Raw genomic sequence first — 25013 nt, forward strand, 5'->3', positions numbered from 1 at the left:
ATCAACATACTATTAGCTCGCTTTGCCATTCAAGTACTTTTTTTCCAATTAAGATTGAAAGTAACCTCGATAAAATGTTATCTGCAACTGCAAATTTCAGAGTACATTTAGATGGAGTTTAAGATCATCTTTGGCAGGATCTATCTGAGTACATTGGTGCCAGTTGTATATTATTGATTTTGTACAGTAGTGTAGGTTCATTGACTGGATGGGTGAAAAATCAACCAGTAAGCAAAGCAAAATGTGTTCACACCTTGCACACCAAATTGCCTTTTTCGTGCATTAGTTTCAGGCAGGCCTTTAAATAAAATGCTCGAATATCTGCTTTACACAGATATAGAGGTACAGTAGTTAAGTATAGAAGTATAGGTTTTCATGTCAATACAGCTTATGATATGATACAGACTACCAGGTTCAGAAACAGTTATTACCCCTCAGCCATCAGGCTCTTGAACCAGGGGACTAATCTCACTCAACTTCACTCTCCCCATCATTAAACTGTATCCACAACCTATGGACTCGCTTTCAAGGACTCTTCATATGATGTTCTTGATATTTATTGCTCTTTTTTTTTCTCTAGTATTTGCAGAGTTTGTTGTCTTTCGGATAATTGGTTGTTTGTCCTGTGGGGTGTATCTTTTCATTGATTATATTGTGTTTCTTGGATTTACTGTGTATGCTCTCAAGAAAATGAATCTCAGGTTTGCATGTAGTGACATATGTGTACTTTGAACTTTGAACTTTGATTGTTGTATAATTGCAATTCTATTTTCAATAATATACGTAGCACCTTGATATAGGAAAAATGTCCCACGGTTGTCCAGTGATAAGTAATCAAATCTGTTCAAAAGTTTTAGGCACATATATATAGTGCCTAACCATGATTCCCTCTCCCTGCCCCCTTCCACTCTCAGTCCACAATGGAGACCCATATTAGAATCAGATTTATCATCACTCACATATGTCATGAAATTTGATTTTTTTTTTTGCAACAGCAGTACAGTACACTACATAAAATTCAAAGTTTCAAAGGTCAAAGGTTCATTTATTTTTATAATGTATCACATACAACTCTGAAATTCATATTTGCCAGATAGCCATGAAACAAAAAAAGAACATGAAAGTCATTCAGAGAGAAACATCAGATCCACACCAAAAAGAGCGGCATCCCAATCATCAACACCCCAAAACCTCACTCCTCTCACACAAAATAGAAAGGGAACATCAGCCTCCTCCGCACAAAAAACTACCAGAGCATCAACCCCCAAACATCCTCCCCTTGCACAACAAAACGGAAAAGGAACGGGCAACAAAAAAACACAGAATACAAAAACCGGAAGTCTAAAAAAGTCCACTGTCCATAAACACAATAGTCCAATCCATAAAAGCAGAATCACAGTATTGCTGATGATTATCAAAAGACACCACACGAGGCAGCGAGGCCTACCCTCAGAGAGACAGTGAACCACACAGCTGTAGGCCACTCACAGACTCCTTCTCCAGCAGCGATACAAAGGAAGGCAGTCAGTGCTGAAGCTCTCGCCCGCCTTCCGCATTCGCCTCGATGTCACAATCTTCGTCAACTCTTTAATTGGCGATTAATGGACATTTTAAACAGTGGAATAGTATCAAAGATCAGCTCCTGTGCCGTCTTGAAGTTTCTTTGCATTGAGACCATCCTAGTATGTGCTGGCTTCCCAGAATCTTCTTGGAGATGGCAAAGCACTGGATCACTCAAACAATCTCCAAACTGTAAATCGCAGGCTCTAAACACCCTAGAAACACATTTAAGGGAAAAAACAGATGTAAGAGAAGAAAAAAAGGTATTTTCATGAACTATCTGGAAGTTGTGAACCGAGGGAACGCTGTATGCTAACGTCATCTTGACCGGAATAAATGCAGTTAATAAAATGACTTCAGTACTGTACAAAAGTCCAAGGCAACCTAGTCATACTTTCTAGAATAGATTTTCTTCTGAGATGCAGAGTATGCAGTAACAGTCTGGTTATATTACCAGCAAAATGTTGACTTCAGTGCAACTAATTTTTGGACTGGGTGTGCTAGAAGTGTCTGATAGAATTTTGATCACTAATAGTTGCCATCCATGACAATTGAAAGTCTGGTGCTATCATTAACTATTGCCACAACATTTCATGCTGACCGTTGAGACTGAGCTTTATAGTGAAGAACTAAATTCATAGGGTAAGTAAGTTTTACATTCAGTGGGCTAATTTTAAATACCTTTGCCAGAAGTAAAAAGAGGTAGTGGCAGTCAGCAAACGACACAGTGTTACTTACCACACAGCATTTTGCTGAAACTGCAGCCATTGCTGAGGAAATGCAAAGAGTATAGAAGTACAAGACACAACAGATAAAGGTCAGAAGTTACTGTTTGGATGAGTGAATCTAGTGGAGAATGAAGGTAAATTGGAGACGGAATGCTGATAATTTAGATATCATAACTTAGAAACTGGTATCTCTTGAAATAGATGCAGACTATTTTCAAAATGAGGAGAAAATTCAAAAATCCAAGTTGCAAGGGACCTTGGGAGTCCTCATGCAGGATTCCCTAAAGGTGAACTTACAGGTTGAATCAGTGGTAAGGAAGGCAAATGCATTTTTTAACATTAATTTCAAGAGGACTAGAATATAAAAGCAATGATATAATGCTAAGGCTTTATAAGGCATTGACCAGGCTGCACTTGGAGTATTGTAAGCAGCTTTGGGCCCTTTATCTAAGAAGAGATGTGGTGCCATTGGAAAGGGTCCAGAGGAGGTTCACAAGAATGATTCTGGGAATGAAGGGGTCAATGTATGAGGAGAGTTTGATGACTCTGGGCCTGTACTCACTGAAGTTTAGAAGAATGAGGGGGTCTCACTGAAACCTATCGAATATTAAAGGGCCTAGATAGAGTGGATGTGGAGACAACGTTTCCCATAGTGGGTGAGTCTAGAACCAGAGGACACATCCTCAGAATAGAGAGGTATCCATTTAGAACGGAGATAAGAAAAAATTTCTTTAGCCAGAATGTAGCGTATCTGTGGAATTCATTTCCACTGACAGCTGAGGAGGCTATGTCATTGGTATATTCAAAGCAGAGATTGGTAAGTTCTTGGTTAGTCTGGGGGTCAAAGGATATGGGGAGAAGGCATCTATGATGGAATGGTGGAGAACACTCGATGGGCTGAATGACCTAATTCCATTCCTATGTCTTGTGGGCTCATGGTCTTATAACATGTCATTACTGAAATACTAATATCTGAGAGCTATGCACAGATGAGGAGGGACCTCTAACAGGCTGGGGCTTCAAGCACTTATGAGGAGAAGGAAACCATTAGACTCAAAGCACCAGTTGACTGTCTAAATTGAAATTCAGCCCCACTGATGGTGAATAATGTAGCCTGTGGGGAAAGCAGGAGCTATGCAGGTTAGATCAAATACCAATACCATTCTTCATCAGGCTGAACCTGGTCCTTAAATCTCAAGACAAATTATGTCTTTCAGAGTACAGTATTAATCATTCAGCATGTGGAAATCATGCAGCCTCTGCTTTTAGAAAGGTTCAATTTTGGGCTTAACATCTGAGAGCCATTGTCTTGCTAATAGAGATATTTATGCATTTTTATTACTTTGCATATGGGTTTAGCTTGAATAATTTCTATGGTCTTACATTTGCTGTTCTTATGAGCACTACAATGACTAATGGGGTGTTAGTCTGTGTCCCTATCACTTTCAAAAGCCAATCATATGATGGGTATCTGTTCTAATATGCCAAGAAGTGAATGTAAATTACAAATCGCAGCACAATCTCATTTGATGATAACACAAATACTCACTGTATATAATAAGAAATATCTTTTGGTCAGAAGTCAAAATTAAACTTTCTGAATGTCACTAGACTATCTCTTTTCCGTTTCAAGATCATTTTCTTCATGCCACTTGGTAATCCGTGAAGGATTGCAACACTGACAGCATTTCTTTGAATAAACAAGAGGATATCTGTTAAATGTGAAGGTTAAGTTTGTCTGCCTCTGATGAAAAAAGTATCCATTATATCTCTTAATTCCAAGGTGGAAGTGGCAACATCATTCGTGCAACATCATGAGATCCTTCTTACTTAGCACTCTGTAGGGTTTCAATAGGATAAACTGAGCAAGGAAATTTTTTATATTCTCAGACTGCTGTTTCATACCGCAGTGATTATAAACAGTCAACTGAAGGACAATCAGGAAATGAGAAGCTCTCTTGTATCTGTGTGCAGAAGGGAAATTCCAAAGCTACTGCGTATTTTCTTGTTCAAATTGTAGTTATAAAAGAATTTCCTGGTACTTTAATTGCTCAACTGGCATTCTCTTTGTGCCATCTTAACTTTCCACACACAGCACGCTACATGTTAAATGCAATTGTACTGTCTGTTCTTGTTCTCCACAATCAGCAAATGTTACTGATTGCACTCAGTACCTGACGAGCAATGAAAGGGACAACAGGATGACAACTAATGACTGACAGTTATGAGAACACAGATAAACATGTTAGAGTCATGAATCTTGCTGAGTGTATTTAAGAAGTGAAATTAATAACGTTAGGCAAGTTCGGCATCCTCCTACCCAGTGCTCCCAGCTTTATCCAGGCTTCAGATTTCCCAGGCTATGATCCAGGTTCACGCTTCTTGCTCCATTCCCATAATGCATCTGTTTCTTTGTCTGTAAGAAGAGTAGGGAAGAGTTGGTGAATGTTTGTTGAAAAGCAAAATGGAGATGTGCCAATGGCTAAATCTAAAGAGAAAAGAAAGAAGAAACGAGGCTGAAATGTTTCCTAGAACATTAACATAGAACACTATAGCACAGTACAGGCACTTTGGTCAACAATGTTGAGTCGACCTTTTAACCTAGTCTAAGATCAATCTAATCCTTGTGTAGGGTAATGTAATGGGTGACAGATAATACATATTGTTCATAATAGACACTGTTCTGTGTAATTCACAAACATCATCATTAAGTTGATGCGTTCACTTTAAGAGATGGTGTCTGTCATAATGACGTCAGTGTAAGGTGACTGCTTTTATTTTGTTGGTAATGGATGCAAAGGGCTGCAGCTTTTGTTATGCACATAATATGACTCTTGCATATTTTATTCACAAAATTCTGCCATGGTGACCTCAAGGAGATCAGACAATTAAAGAATTACTCAACAACATGTTGACCAATGCAGTGGCTTAGAAGCTGCCAGGATTTTGGGGACAGCACACAACCAGAGGCGTCTGCTCTACTACCATCCCTGGCAAGGTGTTCAACAGTCAAAGGCAGCAGACCTTACTCAGTACCACATCTGAAATTTCTTCTAAACACAGTCCCCAATTCACATCAGACCTCTGGGCCAAAATGACCCAGAACCTTGATGTTAAATTGTATCACACCACAGTGTATCACTCACAGTCTAATGGCCTGTGTGAGCAGTTTCATCAATCCATAAAGGCTGCTCTGAGGGCCCTCCTGACGGACGAAAGTTGGCACAGTCGTCTCCCATTGGTCCTGCTGGTCCTTACAAAGGCTCTAAAAGAGGACATACAGTGCTTCACAGCTGAGTTGGTATATGAGCAGCTGCTGTGGGTGCCGAATGATTTTATTCCTGATGTCACGACCACCTGGTCTATGTCTCAGCAGGATTCTGCCCTCCTCAGAAAACTAAATCATTTTACGTCTATTCCTACCTCCTATCATGGCCTACTGCTCTCTTAGGTTCCAATTGACCTCTGTTCTACCTTGTTCATTTTTGTCTGCCATGATACACATCAACACCCTCTTAAGCCCCCTTATGATGGCCCATTCCACGTCTTGAAACGCGGGGAAAAGACTTTTATTGTAGACAGGAAGAATAAACATGAATGCATATCTGTAGATCACCTTAAACTGGCCTACCAAGACCAGGATGGTTCCACTACCTTTGCCCCTGCATCACTTTATGACCATCTGCATGTCAGCACACCCCTGGGTGTTGCTTCAATCAAGACTCAAGCTGGGTGACTCGTCTGAGCTTAAGACAGACTCACAATGCCGATTGTGGAGAATTTTAGGGGGTCTGTGTCAGGTAAAGTAATGGTTGATAGATTGTTTAGAACAGAAACTGTTTTACATAATTCACTAATGCCTTTCATTGAGTTGTTGTGTTTAGTTTAAGAGACAGTGTCTGACGTAATGATGCCAGTGTAAGGCAAATGCTTTTGTTTTGTTGGTATTCGAAGTAAAGGTCTGCGGCATTTCTTAAAGTGCATAAAATGGTTCTCGCGTGTTTTATTCACAGAATCCTAACGTTCCTTTCTGTACAGCCATCCATTTTTTAGTCATCCATGTGCCTATCTAAGAGTTTCTTAAATGCCCCTAAAGTATCTGTTCTACCACCATCCCTGGCAAGGTGTTCAACAGACTCACCACTCTGTGTAAAAAATTATCTCTGACATCCCCACTATACTTTCCCCCAATCATACCAAAATTCTGCCCCCTAGTATTCACCATATCCACCCTGGGAAAAAGCCTCTGGCTACCCACTCAATCTGTTCTTCTTTTCATCCCGTACACCATTATCAAGTTATCTCTCATCCTCCTTCACTCCAGAGAGAAAAGCCTTAGCCTGCTCAACCTATCTTCACAAGACATGCTCTCTAATCCAGGCAGCATCCTGGTAAATATCCTCTGCACACTCTCTGAAGGTTCTGCATCTTTCCTATAATAAGGTGCCCAGAACTAAACATAATATTCCAAGTGTCATCTAACCAGGGTTTCATTTTATCTTCATATACAGGATATAATTTATACTGATGATGAAAGAATTTTGTTTTGTCCCTTTTGTTGAAAGATCTTTATTACAACAGGGCACTTTCCAAGTCAATTGATTACAGATTGTAATTAATGCTATGGACTTTGCTATGGATATACAGTTACCTAGACAGTGGGGTGGGATACATCCCTACCAAAGGAGGTGTAAGGCGCTCCTTCCCTCCGCTAGCCTGCATATCACCCTTGGGCAAGGTGTAACACCTGCTTCACGTGATCTGATCATATGAGCAGCTGGTGCATATCTCAAGTCCTGCTTATCCAGCCACTGACATCAGGCAGGCAATCTCTGAGGAGTATTGATACTGCCCAGAAGAAGGTCATAGCAAACCACTTCTGCAGAAAAAATTGTTAAGAGCAATCATGGTCAAAGATTATAATCGCCCACATCATACGACATAGCACATAATGATAATGATGATATAATTATGCATGATTCAGGCCAATGAAAAATTACATTAAGGAAATAGCTAGGTTTGCCCAACAATTCAACCGACTCATTATACTACTGTCAGCTTATTGTCTGAATTTTTTTAAACAAATGCTCAAATTCAATTAATTGGAATTCAAATTCATCATCTTTAAGATGTCAGTCTAGTAATATTGCCTCTATAATAGCACATTGATGTATTGAGTGGAAAGTTGGGTGCATAGAATTTATACTGAAGAGGCAATGAAGGAAGAAATTTGGTTCTGTACATACATCATGTGGAAGGTGTAAAAAGGGTTAAGTGTATTTGTTCTCAGAGAGAGAAAATGTAGGATGAAGACTACATTTGATGACAGAGAGCAATAGGAAAGGTCTGAAATCCATATTGGAAAATGTTGTTAAGTGGGAAATGGAATGCTAGTGGTCTCACTTGAAATTCACATGAGATCATCGAACAATTTCCTACATTAACTCCAGGGTTGTTAGCAATGAAGCTACCACTGGACTACTGAGAATGTGTTAAAGATGAGAAGTCTTACAACAGAGGTGTTGGTATTTGTACGGTTGGAAAAGTAGCACCAAATGCTACCTGTGCTTTTCCCTGATCTGACCACATGTCTCTTGCTGATATTGCTAAGATAATGGAAAAGTTTTCCAAACCTAATGTTGGCTAAATAGGGCTCCACAACTCCACCACCCACCAACCCATTAAGAGTTGCAGGAATTCCAATGCAAATTTGGTCAATGACTGTTTCCTCCAATTCAAGTAGTGTATTAATTTTAGTGACACAAGAGATTCTGAAGATGCTGGAAATCTTAAACAATGCTGGAGGAACTCAGCAGGTCTGGGAACACCATGGAGAGAAATACATAGTAAACATATGGGGCCAAAGCTCATCTTCAGGACTGACCAGTTGTGTTCCTCCAGCATTTTGTGTCCAGTGCACTAATTTCATCATACATCTCGCTAAATGCAGGATTACTGCATAAAACCATAAGAACACAAGACTAAAAGATATAGGAGCAGAATTAGACCATTTGGCCCATTAAGCAAGCCCTGTCATTCCATCATGGCTGATGTATTATCCCTTTCAACCCCAATGTCCTGCCTTCTCCCTGTATTCCTTCAGTCCCTGACTAATGAAGAATCTATAAATCTCTGCCTTAAATATATCCAATGACTTGGCCTCCATAGCTGCCAGTGGCAATAAATTCCACAGATTCACCACCCTCTAGCTAAAGAAATTCCTCCTCATCTCCATTCAAAATGGACATCCCTCTATTCTGATGTTGTGTTCTCTGGTCTTAGACTCCCCTACCATAGGAAACATCCTCGCATAATCCACTTTATTGAGGCCTTTCAACATTCAACAAGTTTCATTGAGATCCCATGTCAATGATGCTGCTGAGTATCCGCTTGAGATGAACCTTCACCTCCAAAATGTAAACAATGCTGCATATTGGACCATAACTGAAACTTACTTGGAGACTCTTGGGAATGGGTATGCACAATTACCAGATAGCCAAAATGAAATGTCAAAGTCCTTTTGCAGAGCTTGGAACCCATCCTAAGCAACACACAAGAAATGCTGGAGGAACTCAGCAGGCCAGGCAGTGTCTGTGGAAAAGAGTAAGCTGTTGACGTTTTTGGCCGAGAACTTTCAACAGGAACCCATCCTTCCTGGCAATGAAATGGTATCTAGCTTGTAGAACTATTATGTAACATTTACTTATAGCTGAGCATTCTGGCCAAGCAGATACTGTTCTAGTCAGCAACAACTGACAGCTGGAACAATGAACTATCTGCTGGAGGTCCTAATGCAGGGTTGAAATCTGAAACATTGACAGGTCTTTTCCCCACACAGATGCTGTTCAACCTGCTGAATTCCTCTATCAAATTGTTTGTTGCTGCAAATTCCAGTATCTGGAATCTCTTGTGCCAACAGGGAAAAGTAAGGCTATTGATGGTAGTGCTGATATTACGATCAGTCGTGTTTTCAGAAAGAATACTTCCTCATTTAGCATGACGTGTTCCAGAATTCAGAGTTTAATTTTGGCGCTGTTCTGTAAGGAGTCTCTGTACATCCTCCCTGTGGAGTATGTGGGTTTTCTCAGGTCTTCTCATTTCCTCCTACAGTTCAAAGACGTACTGAGTAAGTTAATTGGTCATCGTAAATTGTCCCGTGATTAGATTAGGATTAATCAAGGTTGTGGGGTTGCGTGACTCGAAGGGCGAGAAAGGCCTACTCCATGTTGTATCATCAAATAAAATTTTAAAAATCAACTAAATTTCCCTCTATCCGTTCTTTTCCCTCACTTTCTCCCTTTCCTCCTCAGTGCTCTCTGTCTCCTTGGGCTGTTTCCTGGATCCATGAACTGCTGTTGGTATTCACAATTTAGCTGTCATAGCTTTCAAAACCAGATGGCACAAATGACTGATGTTGATCATGACTACTAGTAGTTGAACTGACAATAGTTAAATATCAACAGTGCAAGCAGATTATTCCTCCATAAACTCAGAACTGACCTTCAACCATGTGAACCGAGTCAAATGCACCCTGTCCTATTGGGGAGGTTTGCTATTTCCTCAAAGTTGCTTCTATGTTGCAAATATCTCAGCTCCACCCTAGAATATACCCAGCACATAAAAGAAGATAAAATAATCACCTTAACAACCTCTGAGAAAGCAGTTATTGTTTGTCTTCACTGAACCAGGGATGATTTATACATTCTTCCTGACAAAGAGTTGGATACTCTGGATGTTGTAATCTCCAGCTAAAAGCTTCTCCCCACCTCCTCTTCCAGCATTCTTCCCTATTCTGCAAGGACTCCTGTCTTTCTCTATGTGATTTTATCTTTGAAGAAACATCCTTACTAATATGCTAATGTCTTTGACAAAGAAGTTCATACAGAACTTTGAAATGAGGGCAAAGCTTTTTCACACCTGCCACAAAACCACATTCTATTGAATGTAACAACTTTAGAGAATGATGCAAAACACTCTAAACATATATAATCACAATAGCAGCAGTAGAAACCAAATATTAGTTGATGATCACTTCATATACCGTAATAATGAGATGGGTTAGTATATTCTGCCTCTCGTTGGCATTATGGAGGGTATTAGTGTAAGTGCTGAGCTCCAAGTGGCAGTACTAGTGGCAAATGAATACAACACCTTGATTAATGTCAAGTTATGTCTAACTTGTAAACTACAATTCAAAGTTCAAAAAGTTCAAAGTAAATTTTATTATCAAAGTACATATATGTCAGCATATACAACATTGAGATTTATTTTCTTATGGGCATACTCAACAACTCTATAGAACAGCAACCATAACAAGATCCATGAAAGATCAAACAAAGTGCAGAATGCAACAACTGTGTAAATGCAAATATAAATAAACAGCAATAAATAATGAGAACATGAAATATTAAGATAAAGTGTCTTTGAAGTGAGATAATTGGTGGGGGAATATCTCAATAGATGGGCAAGTAAGTGTAATTATTCCCTTTTGTTCAAGAGCCTGATGGTGTGAGGCAGTAACTGTTCTTGAACTTGGTGGAGCAAGTCCTGAGGCTTTTGTACCTTCTGCCTGATGGCTGCAGCAAGAAGAGAGCATGGCCTAGGTGGTGGAGATCTCTGATGGATGCTGCTTTCCTATGACAGTGTTTCATGTGGACGAGATTAATGGTTGGGAGGGCTTTACTTCTGATATACTGCTGAACCCACTACTTTTTGTAGGATTTTTCCATACCAGGCTGTGTTGCAGTGAGTCAATATACAATACCCTTCACTGCACACCAGTTGAACTTTGTTAAAGTTTTAGTTGCTAAATCTCCACAAACTCCAGAGAAAGTAGAGGCACTGTAGTGCTTACTTTGCAATTGCACTTACGTGCTTACGTGCTACTCTGAAATAGTAACACGCTGGAATTTAAAGTTGCTAACCCTCTCCACCTCAGATCCTCCAATGAGGTCTGGGCCATGGAGCTCTGGTTCCCCTCTCCTGAAGTCTGAAATCATTTTCTTGGTCTTACTAACATTGAGTGGGAGGTTTAGTAAGACAGTAACCATGCTTTCACTAACACCCGCGCAATATGATATCTTGCAACTAACGTGTTGCATCTCAACACACACTATAGACTAATTCAACACCTGTGGAGCCCAGGAAACTAGTGGTAGGGAGCCAAATTTTGTGGGTCAGTTGTTTTAACACACATATATCATCAAATTCCCTCTAATCATCACCATTACATTATGAAATGATTCAAACATTTTATTATTAATCAAGAGGATATTAACTGAAAACTTCAGCTTTCCTAAGTAGATAATAACTAAAAACATATGAAAGCTAAATGATTTTGTAAGTTTTGGGAACTGGAATTGAGATTATTATAGTCACATATACTAATATACAACGAAAAGCTTGCCCTGCATACTGTTCATACAGATCAGATCATTTCACAGTGCACTGAGGAAGAACAAGTAAAGCAATAACAGCATAGAATGAGGTGTACCAGCTACAAAGAAAGTGCAATGCAGGGAAAACAATAAAGTACAAAATCACACTGAGGTAAATTGTGAGGTCAAAAGTCCATCTTAATGTATTAAAGAACCATTTTATATTCTTTTAACAGTGGAGTAGAAACTGTCCTTTACTCCGGTGGAACATGCTTTCAGACTTTTGTATCATCTGCCAAATGGAAGGAGGGAGAAAAGAGAATGTTTGTAGTGGGTGGAGTCTGTGATTATGCTGGTTATTTTACTGAGGCAGCAAGAAGTATAGACAGAGTCCATAGAAAGGAGGCTGGTTTCCCATATGTACTGAGTTGTATCCACAACTCTCTCTGGTATTTTTGCAGTCATGCGCAGAGCAGCTGCCATACCAAGCTAGTTTGCATCTGGACAGGATATGTTCTCTGATACATTGAGAAAAATTCGTAAGGATCAATGGGCCAGGCCAAATTTCTTAAAGCCTCCTGAGGAAATAGAGGCATTGATGAGCTTTCTTGTCATCGTGTCAATGCAGTTGGACCAGAACAGGCCATTGGTGATGTTCACCGCTAGAAACCATTTCAACCTCAACTCCTTTGATACAGACAGGAGGAACATGTACATTGCCCCCCCCCCCCCACAAGAAGTCAATGTCTAGTTTTTGTTATCATTTTGTTGAAATTATTGTCATAACACCATGTTGCCAAGTCCTCCTGCCTACTTCCTGCACTCTGACTCATCGTTATTTGTGATAAGGGTCACTATAGCAGCATGATCTGCAAGCTTGTTGATGGAGTTAGAGCAGAATCTGGCCACACAATTGTGGGTGTACAGAACGTAGAGCAGGGGTCTGAAAATGCATTATTGTGGAGCACCAGCACTTAGAATAATCATGGCGGAGGTGTTTCTGCCGATCCTTACTGATTGTGGTCTGCTGATCAGGAAGTGAAGAAGGGGGCATCGACTCCCAGGATTTGGAGTTCAGTGGTAACTTTGCTTGGAATTATAGTACAATATAATATAATTGTAAATATTGAGATAAGAGGAATCTCTAAGGATAGTATGTTGTACTCAGAATATAAAATTTAACATGTAAAATATTTTCCGTGTCAGAACAAACTATGCATAAACTGGGGATTTATCCCAAGCAACATTGTTTTAGCACAACATAATGCCCAGGGACAAGACATTCCCCAATGTAATTAGAAGTATTACTGCGCAGTACTATACTATTATACTATAGGGTGCCATGGTAGCAGAACGGTGAACACAACACTCTTACAGCTGGGGGCGTTCTGGAGTTTGGAGTTCAATTCCACAGCCCTTCCATAGGGAGTCTCTGCATGTGCTCCCCGTGGAATGCATGGGCTTTTGCTGGGTCCTCCAGTTTCCTCCCACAATCCGAAGTCGTACCAGGTAAGTTCATTAGTCATTGTAAATTGTCCCATGATTACATTAGGGTTAATCAAGAGCACCACAAACCTTGTCATAGGGTCTAGAGGTTTCGTGCCTCAATGACCCAGAGAGCTGCGCTGGCTGGTGTCGGGGCCTTGGCTCTTGGTAGTGTCACCCATGCTGAACAGATCAATGCATGGGGACCAGGCTCAGAGTGGTCCACCAGTCCTCCAGGTTCGAGGGTTCAGCTCAGAGCTAACAACCCTGACCAGTCAAAAAAGTCAACTGTCACAGAAACACCAGTGAAGGATCCTTCTGTATAGACAGAGATGGAGGACCTTCATTGCTGTCCCAAGTGCCAACAGTGTAATGGGCAGTAAGTAATCAGGGTTTGTCAGGAGTTGCGGGGTCAGCGTGGCTCAAAGGGCTAGAAGGGTCTACTCCAGCTATACCGCTAAATAAAATAAATATACCTTTAGATCTTGGAGAAGGTAGTGTTGTGAATTACTTTCCTGCCACCTCTTTCTTACAAAGCCTCTGCAAGAAGCAACCCAATGCCAGGGCCAGTACCTACACCCACTAGCAAGGATTAATAATGCGATTGGCTACATGTGAAAACCAGATGGCAGGTATATTTGGCAGAATGATCATTTTGAGCCAGGTCCAGGCTTCTAGTAGTAACTTTAAAAAGCTGCACAGCTTGCTCAGAGGTACTTTGAAGATCCTTTATCTCTCACCTCTCCAAGAAACAAATTCCTTCACAGGCATTGAAAAGCCGAAACTGGTCAAGTCATTAGTGTCCACAACTTTTATCCCTCAGGATCTTTATTTTGTGGGTCCTCAACAACATAAGGCACTTAGCTTCCCTAGAAATATTAAGCAAATCACTCAAGTTATATTTACTTGTGCAACAACATGGAAAAAGCATCAACTTTTGAATGCAATACTCAATCAACCCCTAAAAAAAATCGATTTCTTGTTATCACTTCATTGGGAAAAATGGAGTCAACTCATAGGCAATTTTATTTGGAAAAAGTTTTAATAATTGGTCAACACGGCAGTATTTTAAAGCTGTGCATTAGTTCCTAATTGGTATCAATGCAGGAATTCATTCAGTGTATGCTAACGTGTTCTTTGATTGACAGTAAGTGAACATGATCAGCTTAGACACCTGCTTTCAATGACTGCATCCTCCAAATCTTCACATTTATTGTAACATTCAAGATGATTACCAATGCCTTCAAATTCTTTATTGTTCCTAATTTGTTGAAGTAGTGAAATTGTTTCATTTTCACTCCCAGCTATTTCTGGTATCTCCAAGCCTGAATACTTAAAATTGCAGTGAGCAAAACAGTTCTGAATTGTCTTACTGCTTACTACTTACCAACTGTCAGTGACAAAAATCACGGCTTTTTGAACACAAACACACAAGTGAAGCTATTTTAAAACTTTTCTCTCTAAGCATGGTGTAGTGTCTAACAGCTGCACAATATTCACCTGACTGACGCTAGTTAGAAAATGTTCAGCAAAAGCCTCTTGCCCCAATTAAGCAGCATAGTGTCCCAAATAAATGAAGGGAATCCGGGTTATTTTCTTGATTTAAGTTTTGCTCTTTAAGAGTTGTCGCAAATAAGTGGCTGCTCTGATTAACTGATGGTCCAGTTTACCAGAATCCATGGTTCTTAAAACAAAGGGAGCATAATTGGCACTCAATGTCTAATATGTGGTGTTAGTGGAAGTTGATAGGGTTATCTTTCTTGGCTGCACAAGTGAATTAATTAAATTTCTCCAAGCACTGGACACAGCGCTTGAAGAAATTTAATTACTACACGATTTCAGTGTGGCGGAGCTGGGATTAACATGTGCAATATGGTGCAGATGCATTAACACTCCTCATCACGTGCTTCACTCATGGAGTTACAATGGCTTCAGCTGAAAAATGGGTCAAATTTCTTAAAAATGTATTGTTCCTCTAGAGCAGGGGTTCCCAACCTTTTTAATGCCATGGACCTCTACCATTAACCGAGGGGTCTATGGACCCCGGGTTAGGAACACCTCCTCTAAATTTTATTTATTTATTTATTCATTATCGAAATACCGCATGGAATAGGCCTTTCTGGTCCTTCAAGCCGCGACACCCAACAACCCCCGATTTAAGCCCAGCCTAATCACGGGAGAATTTACAATGAGCAATTACCCGACCAACCTATATGTCTTTGGACTGTGGGAGGAAACCATAGCACCTGGAGGAAACCCACACTGTCATGGGAAGAACATACAAATCCCTTAAAGGCAGCAGCAGTAATTGAATCTGGTTCGCTGTTACTATAAAGCGTTGTGCTAACCATTAGTCTACCATGCCAGCCTGCTGGAAGAGGTCCTGAAAATTCTGTGGCTGCACCACAGTTCCTGTGTGGCAATGTATACACATCCTCTTTGAGTGTTTTCAATGCTGGAAGCAATAATATGTTAATTACTTCATAAAAGTTCATCTGGATCTCAAACTTCTTTGAAATTGCCTACCAAGTCTGTGGCATCCACTAGTAGGACATTAGTAGCAGAAAATCAATACCTGGAACCTCCATTCCAAGTCACATACCCTGACTAGAAATATATTATCACATAGCTATTACCACTGGATCAAAACCTAGAATTCCCTCTCAACAGCAAGTGCGGTATCATCATTGGAACAGATGGCTGTGGTTCAAGGAGGAGTTCACCACCATCACCACTGTGTACTCGAAGATAATTAGGGATGGCAGCAATGCCCACATACTCTAAAATGAAACATAAAAGAATACCTATATTTGATGACATTATAAAGATCCCAACCATCAAGGTTGTTTTTTGTTATTATAACTATATTTTACACAGCTGATGTTAAGAGTCAAGCAATTATGAGATTTTGCTACCTAAAGTGTGAGGCAGTATAAATGTGCTGCATCCTTTACTGTTATTGTTGGAGAATAACAATCTTTGAAAGCGCAAAATAACATTGCAAGTGGTATGCATGATAGTTACCTCTTTATTTTCCTTTACAAATTAAAGGATACAAAAATGATGGCTACATTTGTCATAGTTTGTTGTAGTCACCCTTGTGTCATTTTACATTTGATATTAATCCTCAGTTGCCTTTGGCAGGGATATGTAGCTGACCCATCCAATTGTATATAATTATTGCTTAATTGGATTGGGGTATCATACTGCGCAAAAGTTTTCAACAGTATTCCATTCGAAAGCTTTGAACTCTGCAAATTTGTTACTTAAAATAAAACTAATGTCAAATGCAAACAAATTATTCATTACAATATGTCGTGGTTGAACCAATTTTTATGACATATCAATGGAAAAACATCATAACACACATTCTTAATTAGTAATAAAGTGAGAGTCAAAAAGTGTAAAATTTGAAGGACCAGAAATTATTCATGGCTGTCAGTGAACAGTAACAATGTTTTCAGTGGGAAAGAAAATTATTGGAGTTTCATATACAGACCATTTACCTATGTGATGAAACAGTTCATTATTTCAATACTATTTTTCTTACAGACGTGATACAATTTCTCAGGCTTCCAGCCAGGTGCAAGTCTCAATTTTAACTGAAATTTTGATGACAAACTCTGCCATCTTTATCAGAGACGATATGTAGGCACGTCTAGTCTGGTGGTATATATACTGTACTCCCAACATCCATCCCTCCTGATTGGTTAGTCCTCAACCAATCAAGTTTCCACTGTCCTTGTTTAAAATCATATTCTAGTTCTTACTTAGTGCAAGACCTTCGTCTTTGTTAAAACTCTTGCTCTCTAGTCTTATTTCAATGGCTTCCTTCACCAAGCAGTCCCAAAAGCCATTGGTGCAGTGCTGTAGTTTTGTGCTGTCTTTTGACTAGAGAATAAGAATTGGACTACACATGCCTAGGCATAATCCTAGATGAAGATGCCGGAGTTTGTCATCGAAGCATCAGTTAAAATTGACACCTGTATCCGTATGGAGGACTGAGAAGAGTTTATGCATCATCTACACTAGGAAAGCATTCAATCCTTTTTGATATAATTTCATATTAAAGCACATGCAGAAGAATATATAGAGTAAGCAAAAGATATTCTATGAATAGTTTTGAAGATGGGAGTGCAAACTTAATGAAATATTCAGTCTCTTATTGTCAACGTTACAGAGAGTATTCAAAGGGTTAAATACAATAAGTCTTAACTGTTTCAATTCAATGCTCTGGCAGAAGTGTGTGTATGTAGCCTAGTTCTGCACAGGAAGCTGTGCACTACTCACGTTGCTGCTTCAGTGAAACCGTGCTGTCCCACAGTTTAAAAAAAGGGGAAAAGAGCCTAAAGGCAGTAGGATAATTAAGCAAACTCAGTGACAGCTGTGGCAGGTCTTGCACAGGACTGGCTCCACTGAGCTGAATTAATAGCATCAACAGCCCAACAACCCAGCATCTACATTAACATTTGATCATTAATTATTACCCCCTGACAGTGAGATCTGAAACCTGTCTAAAATTGCATGGTTACTAATCTATTGTACCTGCCCTGACAACCCCAACTGTCCATCTCTTGCTAACATTCCCTACCTCTTTCCTTTACATTTCACTCAAACCCTAAGAAACTAGATCCTTACTGTTTTGAGTAATTTCAAGGATTGCTTAAGTATTAAAACATAACTCTGAGAGGTTTCCAGCATTTCAATCACAGCCAACAAAATTACAAAGCATTGGCAGCATCCCGGAGGGCTTCAGGAGAATCCAATAGCAATGACACTTTGGAATCCCACATATGATGAATGGTCTCGTGGGTAAGATGCCAGAATCCTGGCCAAACCCATGACAAGTAAGCCGACAATAACCAGCACTTTGGGGAGAGTTCAGAAAGTATAATCAGATAGGGATAGGTGTGAAGGGTAGGAACTTGCTTATAAAAGGAGATATATGAAGGTACTAGAAGTTCCCACAGACACAATAATATCAATATATGAAAATTCTTTGCACCGATTATTTAGTCAATTTAAAAAAATAAGCATTCTTCTTGGTTTAATCAAGAAGCAAAGCGCAGATGAAAATGTAAAAAAAAGTTTAAGCCTACTGTATACACAATAAGTACATATCGTTATCTGAACTCAGTTGCTTTGCTCATGTTTTCAGAGAAAGAAAGCCGCACCCTTATGCATTCCAGCCTATATGTAATTCCAGACCCACTAGACACTTCATGACCTTCTACGATGGACCAGTTGATCCTTCATTCCAGGGCTGTTAGGCGTGGCGGTAAACACAAGGCTTTTGCTACTGTTAGCCACATCCAGTAAATAAATAAATCTCAAAGCCACTTTGCAATATTTTGATGGCAGATGCATAATGTTGCTCCCAGCACCTTCAGAGGATCACATCAGAGCTACATTTGCAAAAGGACGCACAGATTAGAGAAAGGCTTTTTGGCACAAGGAGCCCATACCAGATCAATGTAAGAATCATCCAAGTGGGATCATTCCTCTACCCTCTCCCCAGAGACCCACATTCTTTATCCTTTCAGATATACATGAAACTACTGGGTAGCTCCCAGCCTGGTGACATGAACATTGATTGATTTCTTTAACTTCTGGTAATTTCTCTCCCTCCCCCTTCTCTCATTTTCTATACCCCATTCCAGCTCCCCTTTTACCCCTTCTTTTCTTCCCATCTGGCTATCACCTCCCTCTGGTGCCCCTCCTCCTTCCCTTTCCCCCATGGTGCACTGTCCTTTCCTGTAAGATTCTTTCTTCTTCTTCTTCTTCTTCTTCTTCTTCAGGCTTTTACATCTTCTACCTAGCACCTCACGGCTTTTCACTTCATCCCCCTTCCCCACCAATCCACCATCCCCCTCGCCTGGTCTCACCTATCACCTGCCACCTTGTACACCTTCCCTCCCCCACCTTCTTATTCTGCTTTTTCTCTCTCTCTTCCTTTCCAGTACTGGTGAAGGGTCTCAGCCTGAAACGTCGACTGTTTATTCCTGTCCGTAGATACTGCCTGACCTGCTGAGCTTCTCCAGCATTCTGCGTGTGTTGTTCCAGATTTAAATTCCCGTGTTTATCAATTGCTACGTTTTCAATCCCGCTTTCCCAGTTTCATTCCCTACTTCTCTTGTCTGACTTTATTTTTATTTGATTAAACTTAAAAATATAAAAGTGGGTGCATGATATGGGGTTAAAAAGCATGTGTCTTACCACTTACAAAATAAAATATGAAAGGCTTGAGGCAACAGTGAAAAAGCATTATTTTAACAAAGTAGGAAAAAGAAAAATCATAATTGACATTTCTACTACAAAATCAAATATCTGATAGCAATAGACTTCATTAAATTTTGTCACTTTCCTGTGTTTGTGTTTACTTTCTGCTGTATTGATCCAATTTTAATCTATGCTACATGGCAAGAATATGAAAATATTAGCAGCCATAATGGAGTGCTATAATTACCTATGAATTCACCCATAATGTTAATTAACACATGAAAATAAAATGAGTTAATGGCGCACTGGGAAAGGTAAGAAATGTGTATTGATTAATTGATCAATAACCAACTATTGGCCATGATTAATTGGTCACAGAAATTTCAAGTGATCAAATCTCAAATCGATGTTGTTCAAATGAAGTTGTCTGTTGTATTACCTGCCTGTCGTTCATCACTCCTGGCTGGTATTAGGTCTATACAGTAATAATGCAGATTTCTTGGAAATAAGGATTACTAAAGGTTTGTTTTCAGATTCCTGGATTTTACAGCCGTCTTGGGTTACTTGAAGTACGCCAAGGTTGCAGTTTTACTGGTACGTTACTAAAATTGTCTTTCCCATATTTCTTAAGGCCATCCATTAGTAAGGTGAGTCTATAAACAAGTGGTAAATGAAATGCTGTTTCTTCCACTGAAACCGAATTGCATTTCAGATCTTAGAAAAACAGAACATTCAAAAATCAGAATAAAAGCATGTTTGTATCTTTTATTTCCATGCTTTTAGGTATACTGCTTACCAGTATCATGAGATAAATAACCTGGGAATCTGCAAGATTTAGGTGTTTCCAAAAACAAAAAGGAATTTTTAACTCTGGTCTCAAAGGACAGCATGCAAGTTTTATTAGACCCCCCTCTAGAGAGAAGAGACACAACCTTCCTTTGCCAGGAAACAGGAACACATTCTGTCATTGATACCTGCAGAGGATGGATACAGATACCACTATACTTATAGGGATCAGATGCAGACATTTATGCCCCAAAGGCCTATCAGCCCATCCAGTATCACTTGGGAAAACAGATGTATGCATTTTCACTCGGGCATTCGAGAAATTAATGTGAATTTTACCACAATAGATTTAAGTGCCCTCGATCTGGACAATCAGGGATCAGATGTCTTCCAGCAGGATTAAAATGATTTCAAGAGATACTGTACATAAGTGTTGCAAATCTCATCATAAAACATAGTATTTGTTCTTCACCCAAAGGTTGACACAAAAACTAAAATAAGAATATGAATACCTGACCAGATTATACTTCCCTCTTTAGAAGTATGCAATTATGACGGGAAATTTGTGGACAGTCACACAAAAATATAGTTAATGCAAAGTCAGTGTAAAGGTAACCCTTTGCCGTACTTAATCCTTCCTTAGCTGCGCAACGAGTAATTCAATATTCTGAATTCTAAGGGCCATTCATCTTTCAAATCAAAAAGTATAAAATTCATAATTTTCTTAAGAAATAAAAGATTATAGCACTAAGTCTAACATGATGTTTTGATATGACAGTTTTCCTATTGTATCTTGCAGTGGCAGCTTGAGTCAGAATGTTGTAGTTTGAACTAGGGGGTATAAGGTAAGTAGATCCTCCAACACACTTCCGGAAAGGTGTTACACTGCTGAAGGGGCTTTCCTTCAAATGAAACGTCCATCTGTTAAGGTGGACGTTAAACTTCGTTGTAGAAATGCTGTTCTGGTAGACAAAACATATACAAAATAATTGTGTTGTTAATCTGTGTTAGAAAATTCATTCAAAATTTGTGAAATGGTTCAAGTATTTTGGGGAATGATATGTTATACTACTCAGTGAAGCAATTATTCTGGAAAATTATGTCATTTAACCATTTTAACTAAATATAGATCACAATAAACAGTTATGGTTCAAGTGATATTACTTCAAGAAGTGATCTGAGAAATAATTCAAGGGAGAGAAACCCGTTTTGGTCGAATGATTTGGCAAAAAAACAGAAGCTGGTCTTTAGATTTGAAAGAGTAAGATTGCTGGTTTACACACATTAACATTAATAAAAGATTATTGTGTTTCATATATCTATAGGATCTGATTATAGGGTATGATGTTCTTTGAATGGAAACCATATAGTTTCCAAGAGTTAGTAGTAGTTTGCAACTGAGTTCAAGCTGCCAAACTCAAGGTTTATGTTGTGAATGTCTTGTTTTTTTTCACCCATTCAGAGTTTGAAGTAAATTTATTATTAAAGTACATATATGTTACCATATACAAACCCGAGATTCCTTTTCTTGCAGGCAATCACGGTAAACACAATATACATAGTAGAATCAATGAAACACCACTCACAACAAGGCGGACAACAACCAATGTACAAATAGAAACAATTAACTGTGCAAATTTAAAAAGAACGAAAAGAAAGAATTAATAATAATAATAATAATAAATAAATATGCAATAAATATCAGCAGCATTAAATGAAGAGTAGTTAAAAGTGAGACCAGTTCAGTGTTGGGATGAAGTTGAGTGAAGTTATCCACTCCAGTTCAAGAGCTTGATACTTGAAGGGTAGTAATAACTCTTCCTGAACCTTGTAGTGCAGGTCCTGAGGCTCCTGTACCTTCTTCTAGATGTTGGCCATGACAAGTGAGCATGGCCTGAATAGTGGAGTTTCCTTGATGATGAATGCTGCTTTACTGCAACAGTGCTCCATGTAGATATGCTTAGTGGAGGGAAAGCTTTACCTATGATGGACTAGCCATAGCCATTACTTTTTGTAGGCTTTTCCATAAAAGGACATTGGTGTTTCCATACCAAACCATGATGCAGCCTGTCAGTATATGCTCACCACACATCTATAGAGGTTTTTGGTAGCAAATGTGCAATCTTTTAAATCCATGATACAAATAAATTCACATTCATGCTATGTCATAAGGAAATCCTAGGAGAATTTTCAGACGTTGCACTTGGAATCAATTATCTCCTTGAACCATGTGCAAATATTGAAATCAGGAGAAGGTTACAAACAGCCTCGAAATGCAAGCTGGCCTTATTATTGGTGCACCTGAAAAGGAAATTCTTAGAGTTCCTCTTGAAAACTTAGCCACCAAAGAAAAAAAAATGTCAGTATATCACACCTTTTAAGAGCTGCTACGTATTTCCTATGTCGACAAGATGATACAACAGAGAGCATTTTGAAATACCTAGCATCACTGAACTTACTTTAGTAATTATTACAAAGCTTTTCCTTGCAAGACAGAAATATGACTGTGAACTTTAATTCATGGTATTTCATCTCCATCCTCTCCACTTCTGTTCCACCTTTGTAAACTGCTTCTCTTTTTTAAGAGTACAAAAACTATCCTATGTAGGTCTATTTCAAAATTAGCAGTTTCTGGTAAATGTGGAATAAAGTAATAGTTTGGCAGGTGTAAACAAAGGGTCAATGAAACGCCCAATGTTGTCTTAAACTGAAAAGATGCTCTCAGCACAGTTGTCCTCAACAGCAAAATTATTTAGTCATGATTTATTCTATTAACTCAATAATTGTCAATAGCACAAACAAGTAAACTTCCAAAAGTTGGATTTCAATTCACCCTGCACTTTCCCTTTGATTTTATTGAACCAAGGCTGCAAATAAACTTAGCCTAAATGACACAATTTCCGCACGAGGGAAAAGAACTAGAAATTAATTAGTAGCACTACATTTCATGCACTAAACAATTTGACTTCTATCAAGGATTTACCATGGCAATTGGGAAATCCATGAATTTTTACTCCAGGTATAGTACATTGTGCATATGACGTAGGCACCCAGATTGGCAGTGACATCTAATGATATGCATAACATGTCTGGACACGACTTCTGTGACTTTCATGTGTACATGCATGACCTACAGATGGCCACTTGTGCAGAAGATCTTTCACGCTCATTAGTTTTTTTGAGAAGATGCACTTGCCTTAACAAGAAATCCCAAGGAGTCAGGTGCTAGAAGCCAGCTATAGGGTCCACTTTTGTACTCAAAATTGTACTGTCCATGCTAAGTCCTACTTGAATATCCTGTATGCACCCCGCTTCTCAAAAGTAACAAACGCATCTTCCTTAAAGCTCCAAACTAATAAACAGAGAATGGCCAAAGCCTTGCATTGCTGATATCCCAACCTCTTTCTTTCTCCTTGATTGCTCAGCCTACCCAACCTGCAACATGAAAGGTGCATTTACCTGTTTTTTCACAGTTCATTGTGCACTGATGGAGAAAATTGCTTTGTAAACATTAAATGTGTAGGGCTTAAGAATGAGATTTTGTTGGCTTGCCATGCACCCAACTGTGTAAGTACCTTTCAGTGATAAATAGTTTCTTGGGCAAGTGCTATGTAAAAAAAGGGTATATTAATTAATGGATGGTAATACAGTTCTACAAAAACAACAGGAATTCTGCAGATGCTGGAAATTCAAGCAACACACATAAAAGTTGCTGGTGAACGCAGCAGGCCAGGCAGCATCTCTAGGAAGAGGGGACCCCCTCCCACTTTCAAATCCCTTACTCACTCTTCCTTCAGTTAGTCCTGACGAAGGGTCTCGGCCTGAAACGTCGACTGCACCTCTTCCTAGAGATACAGGTCTACACTCAGTTTACAAGAATCTTATTGATATTGCAAATATTTTAGTTACCACAATCTGGAAATATGCAGATGTTTCTCAAAATTATTCAAAGATACCCTTTCAATAAACTATAATAATATTATGGCACATATTTTTAACTATACTGTACACAACAGTAAATAAGAATCATTTTTTCTTTCTTTCTTATTTACTGTCATATACATATGTAGTGCTTACATAAACTACATGAATTGTTTGCAAGCAAATAAATACAGTTAATTCCTTTCGATCATACAAGGAAAAATTTGTCTGAAGATAGTGAATTGACTTTAGACAAATGAAATATATTACTGAGGGTCAGTTTTCTTCAAATATCTTAGAAAAGTTCCACAAGCATGAAAGTAACTGGCCTTAAGCTCATCAACATCAGATTAAGCAAGAGATATTCAAGGAAGTGTGTTATGCTAATTGACCCAAAGGTTATTAATAACTTACTCGTGTTTAGAGGATAGTGATTGGCGTTTGGTCACAAATGTGATTTGCTTCACTTCAGAGATTAGTTGTTGATGAAGGAAGGAAAACTAACTGAGGAAGAAGACCTTCCCTGCATTACTCAAATATAGTTTCTGAGGAAATGACTGGAATGACATTGACAGTATTCAAGAGCTCATCTCTGACTGATTTTACTTTTCATTAGTACTGAAAATTAAATATTTATTGTGACCCTAACAAATGATAGCAAAGAAAACAAAGATGTTCAGACTTGTGCAATATCTACCTCGGCCCAAGGACTCTTTGAAGTGACTCTTCAAAAGGCAATAAACTAAGGTACTTTGGGGAAAATGTGGCAGACAAATTGTATGCAGCAGGTAAGATGCATGGCCAGATGATCCAGTTCAGCAGTAAATACTGACCAGGATATCAAGAAAACTCCCTACCACAAGATCTATTATATCCACCGAAAGGACTTCCTATAATGCTGCTTCGAACAAACACTGTACCAAGTAGACAGCCTGGA

General features: G+C 39.1%; 1 long non-coding RNA gene across 2 annotated transcripts in view; it reads right to left on the reverse strand.

Moving 5' to 3' along the window:
- Positions 1 to 1038: 1038 nt before the first annotated feature.
- Positions 1039 to 25013, reverse strand: part of LOC134346227 (uncharacterized) — a 33852-nt gene continuing 9877 nt past the window's right edge. For both annotated transcript variants that reach the window (XR_010017874.1, XR_010017873.1), the window contains 2 exons: positions 4609 to 4704; positions 1039 to 1775 (listed from right to left, as the gene is read on the reverse strand). This is a non-coding gene — a long non-coding RNA (uncharacterized LOC134346227). The remainder of the gene's footprint in view (positions 1776 to 4608; positions 4705 to 25013) is intronic.

This window comes from Mobula hypostoma, chromosome 5 (assembly GCF_963921235.1).
Source record: "Mobula hypostoma chromosome 5, sMobHyp1.1, whole genome shotgun sequence".
Classification (NCBI taxonomy): Eukaryota; Metazoa; Chordata; class Chondrichthyes; order Myliobatiformes; family Myliobatidae; genus Mobula; species Mobula hypostoma.